Here is an 8,590-nt window from a genome sequence, read left to right on the forward strand (position 1 = left end):
CTGTGAAGTAAACATCCTGACGTTTCAAAGGAACCTGGAAGGACATGGCAGTTAACACATCTATTATCATGAACAGCAAATGTGATAGGGCTTAGTATTTTCCACGAAACTACACGAATTGAAACCCTAACCCTAACCTTAAATTTTGAATGACCTCAAACATCGCCACGTCACAGAAATAAATTTGTCGAGAATATTTAGTATCCACATCTTTTCTGCCCACTGTACAGCTTGATTCATGTGAGTTAGGATTAGGGTTAAGGTTTCGTTTCGTTTCGTGGAAAAGACGTGTGATAATGGGATAATTAATTTGACTAGAAGAGGTTCGTCTCTACTTCGTTGGAATATATAATGAATATTCACAGTCGGGGAAACAGTAATAACTGGTGTCCACCATGATAAAACGAGATAAATCAAAGAAAGCTTAGAAAGAACTCCCATGTGCTGAGAGTATTGGAGACACATTAAATATAATTCGAAATTACTTAGCTGAAAACTAATTATGCAAATCAGAAAATTAATATGACCAGATTTGAGTGTAAAACTAATGAGGTCTGCGCAATGTAACAGAAAATCTATGTCTCCAAGTTTAATTGAAATGTGATTAGAACCAAAAAATTATGAATTATTATGCTTATTAGGGAATTAATATGAACAGATTTTTACCCCAAACTAATTAGGTTTGTACATTGTCCTAGAGCATCTTTGTACTAAGTTTCATTGAAATGGAATAATTAGTACCGTGAAAACTCCAAAATTTCGACCCCTCTAAAAATTCGTCAGCCTATTTATTTGCCGGGTTTCGGTGTTTTATTTACCTCCAAATTTTCGACTCCACTAAAAATTGCCGACTCATTCTCATTCGAAAATTTCGACCAGTTTTAGTTTTCCCCCGAGCGAAAAAAAAAACGGTGTGAGCGTTCAAACGGGACCTTCCTCGAAGGCATGAATCCGGGTTTCTGATTGACTGAGAGATTTTTATTTTATTGGTAACGAAAATATATTCTAAATAAACGAAGTTTCAAATAAAAACGAACACAAAAATCTCGGCATGCTGCGTTTCTGAATTGATGACTATTACTGTACTCAGTAGTGATTATAATAATGTACACAAAATAAATTTGTTGAATGGTTATGAAATACAAATAAAAGTCAACTTATTTTCATCGTAAGCGAATGATTCCGGTCTCGTATAAACGTTTGATGCTGTAGGATATCCGCCATGTTCTCTTAGGTCAAATAGGTCAAATCGCTAATTAACCAATCAAAAAGCTGGATGATGCCAACATGTTCAAATTACCATAGCTTATTTAAATATGTTAATGTTATTGAACGCAATGCGGAAGAGATTGATGTTGTAGTACGATATTTTGGCTTGGATTTTGATGCGAAAACGGCATGATTTTTTTTAAATAAAAAATTAGTTGTTTTTAAAAAATAAACTCGTCATCTGAAGAATAATTTAACATTGTTCACAGTGATAACAGCTCATTCTCGAAAGGAAGCTTATCCGCTCACGCTAGTCACGATAAAAATCATACACGTGTACTCTTGAATAGACAAACGTCAATGACTACGGTAACACTTAGACTCTATTTTAGCCGGCAGGATTAATTGAAATGTCCGAAAAATGACGCCAAAATACACCTTAAAAGTCCCATTTTATTTTCTTAAATCCCATTTTATTTTTTAATCCAAGGGCGAATTTACGGCAGAATTTGGTCCCTCAAATAAGGGACACGTGAGCTTTGATTCTAACCGGATACATTGCACTGGGTCGGGGAGATAGTTTGCTAAACTTCCATGCATCTTTTGTCCAATGGGTACCTGTACTTCGAACATTCGCAAGTTTTTCTAGGTAGTGCGAGACAGCTTTGTCTTTTGACCTATTAGTTTTGTGCTGACCTCTTCTCCGCGTCTTGATGTTTTGTTTTGCTTGTCATAATACTCTCTGATTGATGACTTTGTTTAGATTTTAAGTTACAACTCGGCCACGACCTTTGCTTTTACCGTGAAACATGAGGAAGTTTACGTCAATTGACGGACATTGCATTTTTTAAAAACTAATGAAGCACACTGTCTATCATCCCCATTTTTTCATTTGCTGATTTCTATTCTGAAAAATTCGACCGTCCGAAAATGCACCTTAATTTTGACTCTAAAAACACGTCACATATCTAACACCAATTATTTAAAACCGGTCGAAATTTTGGAGTTTTTACGGTACTTTAGATATCAGTGTGAAAGCTTAAAATTGGTTAATTATGCAAATTAGGTAATTAATATGTACAGATTTTAACCCACAATTATTCAGGTCTGTCTATTGTCCTACAGCATCAATGTACATTCATTGATATGTGATGTATAGTACCTGAGATATCAGTGTGAAAGTTGGTTAATTATGCAAATTAGGTGATTAATATGCACAAATATTTACCGGAAACTAATTGGGTCTGCATAATTCTAGATTCATTGAAATGTGATGATTAGTACTTTAGATATCAGTAGAAAAGCTGAAAATTAATTATGCAAATTAAGTAATTAATATGCACAATTATTTACCCTAAAACTAATCAGCTCTCTGCATAGTCCTAAAGGATCTATGTACCAAGTTTCATTGAAATGCGATGATTAGTACTTGAGATACCCGTGGAAAAGCTGAAAATTAACTAATTATGCAAATTAAGTGATTAATATGCACAAATATTTATCGAGTATGTAAGTACCATGTTTCATTGAAATGTAATGCTAACTACTTATATCAAATGCTGAAAATTAATTAATTATGCAAATTAGGTAATTAATATGTACTGATATTACCATAAAAACTATCAGGTCTGTGCAGTGTCGTATGACATCTATGTACCAAGTTTCATTGAAATGTGATGATTAGTACTTGAGATATCAGTGGAAAAACCGAAAATTGACTAATCATTATGCAAATTAGGTAATTAGTATCCACGGATTATTACCAAAAACTAATCAAAACCTAGCATTAGTTCAGAGCATCTATGTACCAAGTTTCATCAAAATCCAATGAGTGGTTGTTTAGATATCAGTGGAACAGTCATGGAACCACTAAAAAATAGCTAATTATCATGCAAATTAGGTAATTAATATGCACGGATTTTTACCAAAAATTAATCAAATCTGCGCATATGTTCAGAGCATCTATGTACCAAGTTTCATCAAAATCCAATGAGTGGTTCTTTAGATATCAGTGGAACAGTCATAGAACAGCTAAAAATTAGCTAATTATCATGCAAATTAGGTAATTAACGAGCATGGATTTTTACCAAAACCTAATCAAATCTGCGCATTGGCCCAGAGCATCTATGCACCAAGTTTCATCAAAAACCGATGTATGGTTCTTGAGATAGCAGTGGAACAGTCGGACACACATACACACACACACACACACATACACACATACACACATACACACATACACACACACATACAGACACACTAACTGCAAAGACTCCCATTTTGTGCTTCGCACACACACTGTAAATTGAGAAGTACATACAAGATAACATGATAGACCCATTCTTGGTGAAATCATACCCAAAACTACTTATAAATATAGGTTATGGTTGCTACAACGAATATCAATAATTCTATCCTGAATGCAATCAAGAAAAGAACTGATTTAGTGAAACACTTGGTAACATCATATCAGTCATACAGAAGGTGATGAAATCCAAAGGTCATTTTATGATGCAATTTCTAATTCCGGGATTAAAACATTCAAAGGTATTAAACATGTGCACATATCAGAAAAGACTCGGGGAATAACTGTATCACCATGCTCTACCAAAAAGCTCTTGTTTTAACTTCAGTTCGATCAGATGGTAATCTTGTTAGTGTGCTTAATTACCCAGTTCCATCAACAGTTCAAGGAAGATAGCAAATGCATTACAAAAGCTGACCATCGGATAAAGTACCATACCTTCCTTATACTGATTGTAATGTATCTACACATAACATAGATGCTATTGTTTAATTACAGCAGATGAGCAAATGAAGCCATTTAATGATTTGTTTTTCCAGTCAGAGGAGGTACACTTTGTGTAAAGTATGATGAGCCTCTTTCTCCTATTTGAAATAAGCGAACACGACAACAAGGATTGGGGAGTTGTCACAAATACCAGATAGGGGTGGACGACCAGTACCTCATTGAAAGACATTCCTGGGTTTGTCATTGAGTATCTGGGTTTGTCGAATTGAGTATCTGGAGAAGAATGTCCCTAAACATCAAATATGTTTAAGTTAACCAAGTTGTTTGATGGCAAAATGCATAACATACAAACTTAAGATATACAAGATATCACATACTTGGCATCAACCCAATCTCAGGCAGATATAGACATACTCTTACATCCCTGGCATTTTGTTGTAAAATGTGACAGGTTGTCTAGCCGTGCAATCACAGAAGTGATTAGTAAAATACAAGCCTCAGATGGCACCAGTTAGTGTGGTATGGAGAGAAACATGCATCAAGAATTTTATAGCTGGTATTTTTGATGTAAAGAACAAATATAAAGATCAACATCAATTGCTTAATATGTTACGTGGCTAGAACAAGGTGAAAATGTGTTTGCTCAACATGTTGAACGTGCTTCTTGGCAGGTTAAGAAATGGGCAACAGCTAAACAGCAAACTCCTGCTTCTGTTAGTTATGGCTGGGTTATGAAAGATGGGGACATTTTGAAAAACTGGGAATTTATTTCCGTAAATACAAGAGCTTTAAATGCCATCATGAACATATTTGCTCCTGTTATAAGGATGGACTGGCCTGCTCACCTGTGTATCACTGTGAAGATGGTGAACAGTGTAGTAATCTAAACAGTTATGAGGACATAGATCAGATCACTATAGATATAGCCTAGAATATTTCCATGGAGCAGTGCACAACGCTTGCATATGATATAAGAAAAGTAGGACTTTTAATATGAAAATTGTCTTCTTATATTTATTCTTATAATTATTGAATCACATATCTTACAGCAGTACACTCTTTTTGATATGATTTTTGTAAGTATGACTCACACTCAATAGCTGCAGAATACTACACTTAATTTTCAAAGATCATGTATTAGATATGAAATAAACTATATATTGGAATGTAACACAATTAATAATGGCGGCCATATTGATGACGTCATTTTAAGCCTTTTAGTGTTATAAGCACAGTTCAATTCCTATTGTTGATGTTATACCATTCGGTACATTTTTAGTATAGTTTGCGATATTTTCATTACTATTGTTTTGATTTGTGCATATGCTAATTTTAAGCAGAATTTTCCAAGGCTTGCTGTAATCACACTTTGATATACGGAATAACAGAAGTGCATCTCAAAAGGAAGCAAACATAATACTGCATTACCGACAGATTTTCCGCCTAAATTTGGCAGTCGTAAAACACTATATTCGTTCTTTGCATACTTCTACACACATTATCGTTCGGCGGTTCTGTCGTTGTCCGCCTGCTCAACGTCCGCATATGGAATATTTAAATTCAAGCTAGTTTGAAATATCACTTAATCAGATGACTTATATATATATGACAAATGACTGTTTTAAGAAATCAATGAATTAACAATTACATAATCGAAATTGGAATTTATGAACACATCATGACGATTTGACAGTCTGAGCAGAAGTGAAATAGCAACCCAGTAAATAACCACACTTTCGAATTTGAATTTTTAATCGTCATATATGTAAATAATATATGTTTTGATCATGATATCCATCGACATCTCGATCCCTTACCCCACAACTACCAAGCACGACATGCAACTAGCTCACATTATTATACCCCGAGAATGAACCTTACTCTAAACCAGTGAGTGCTAAATGAGACCTCAGATAAAGTGCTGATATTCACTATATGAATGTTTCTATTTGCAATAGTGTCCTCATATGACTCCATGGGAACGGTCAATCCGTGACACCTGGCGACCATTCATTTTTCCTTGTGTGTATCAAATAAACAAGATGGAATTATGGCAAAACGTCATGTTTCATCTTTGAAATTTACACTTAGGCTATAAAAATATCAATAAGTAATAAAGCCACAGCGGTTTCATTCCATTTTAAATTACCCCTACATCTGCCCTACATACTGTGGCCATTCGTTATTTTATTCTCATTATCACAGTTATTATCATTATCACAACTTTCAAAATACGAGCGTAATGTATTAAATTGGACTGAGGGCGTACTGTGACAAATTGAAAATGGAATATTGGAGTTCAATTTCATTATTCCATTATTTCATATGTGTCTTGACCTGTTTTCAAGATAAACAAAAAAAACCAACCTGCGAGATTTGATACAAGGTAGCAACCGGACAGAAACCCAAGACAGCTGAAAACTGAAAAAGTCGAATTGGTTAAACGATTGCTTTGGAGTAATCTACTTTGGGTGAACAGTGAGAATGTCATTTGAGCCACACCTTTAATATTACGGCGTTTTCTATTGTCTGTAAGTTGAAATATGTCGACATGACTTGCACTGACAAAGGAAGAAACAGCTCATAGAACAGTACGAAGCTCACCCGTGATAGTCGCGGCGGTTGGGGTTGGTGCGTGCAGTATGTCGATTAACATCAAGGTGCAGAAAGAAATACTGGAATTAGAACTACCGGTTAGATCTGGTAGACTCAACGCTTAAATGAATGACCGGTTTCAAGAACGAATGTATCTGTCTATGTTTCATGTATCTGGTGGAGGTGTTGATCAACGAAACTTTATGACACAGATCGCGAGTAATATGGCGCTGTACTCGTTGCACTGGTTTTATATATTGTCTTTTGTTGCTAATAAAATGAATACAATGTCACAACATTACGAATAAAACAGTCTCGCGGTTACAAATTTTGTAGGCATAGGGATTGAACAATCTATTGAAGGTCGTATCAAGATCAAACTGAAAATAAAAATTTTGTAAACACAGTACCGCCGAATTACTCCGTATTACGTCCACGAAATACATTTGGAGGTAAAGCATTTACTAGCAATAAACTGACAAGGTGACACACCCTCTACCTCAATACCCATTTTGAAATATTGTTGGTTGATATGTCTGTCCCACTGCGTATACGTCGACACTAGGTCGGGCCCTACCAACACACATTAAATTTTGATTTCTAATGTAATTTTCTATAACGTATTTTGTATTTCAATTTCGCAAATGCGCATTTGAAAATATGGGGTAAAATTCAATTTCCGTTGTCGATTTCAATATTGAGAAATGATTTTCTGGCATAACTATATTTACTTTATGTGCCATGTATTTTATATCATGAATGGCCGCCAGGTGTCACGGATTATGGGCGCTATTATATCACTATATCCCCGCTGGAAACGTGCCAGGGTATAAAAAGTGCCATTGTGGATAGGCATGTAAAAAACATTTCCAAAAGTGAAGCAATAATGTATTGAATATTGCCAAAGATTTATGAGATAAAGAATTTAACTTCGAACTACGGTGATATATGTTGTTTTGTGCTATATTGATGAATATCATTTTTTGTATACTCATTAAACGCATTTCTAAAATTGACATAACCATCACAATACAAAAATGTATTACAGATACAGACTAGCCTAACTATTGCCTTGCATTCGAATACAGTCACTGTAGCTATAACATTGGCATTCATTTGACATTAAAACGGCACACGCACGTACCTCATGCAAAAAGTGGTAGCATTAAACTCCGACAAAAAATCTACAAGCAAATTCACAATTCCGAAGACAAATATAACACAATACAACATCTCATGAAAACCAGCCAAGAGATGATGAAAAGTGTTTCAAAACAAGCAAGCAAATTCTATCCGCAAGCACCCCGCAATATACATCTCAAAAGCACTTATTACCATTAACGTAACTAGTTTGTAAACTAGGGAGTCAACCATGCATGGAAAAATAAAGCAATCAACGATAGTTTATAGTATCTCTTTTTAACAAAACAATTATGTTCTAACCTCAACAATTATACATATTAGTATCTGATAAAACACCTTTTTAATGACTGGTCAGGCAATTTAGGAATTACCTGATGCTTTATTTTAGTGTAATGTCATAACATTGCAGAAAAGCTATATATGAGCTTCGTACTCGACTGAACTTGGATCGTTGGGCCTAAGTACTAAAAACACAAAAGGCGCTCCACAGCTGGAATCCCACCCTTCCTTACAACAATTGCGTACCACCTGGTAAAAATACATATATTATTCGTTCAATATATGAATTGAACGTTCTCTAATTAACTTTACACTCGTCAGTCCCACAGAATAAAACCTCACCTGCTCTATCGAAGTAATTGTCTGGTATCTTCTTGATTTTGAAATACAAATTCATACCCTGGTTGCCGAGAATCTTAACTGCTGAAGACATGATTGCACTGAGATGTTGTATTCGATAGGTCGGGAATCCAATCTGCCTGAAACTTGTGTTGCGTGCATTACTATATGTGGTTAATATTACATTGTGAACTCTTCCCCCATTTGCATATTCTGCAATGAAATGACAAACATGGAACCTCGCATTGGCAGCCTTTAATTATTTAGCCGTAT

This window comes from Saccoglossus kowalevskii, chromosome 8 (assembly GCF_978046115.1).
Source record: "Saccoglossus kowalevskii chromosome 8, keSacKowa6.1, whole genome shotgun sequence".
In the NCBI taxonomy this organism is placed as follows: Eukaryota; Metazoa; Hemichordata; class Enteropneusta; family Harrimaniidae; genus Saccoglossus; species Saccoglossus kowalevskii.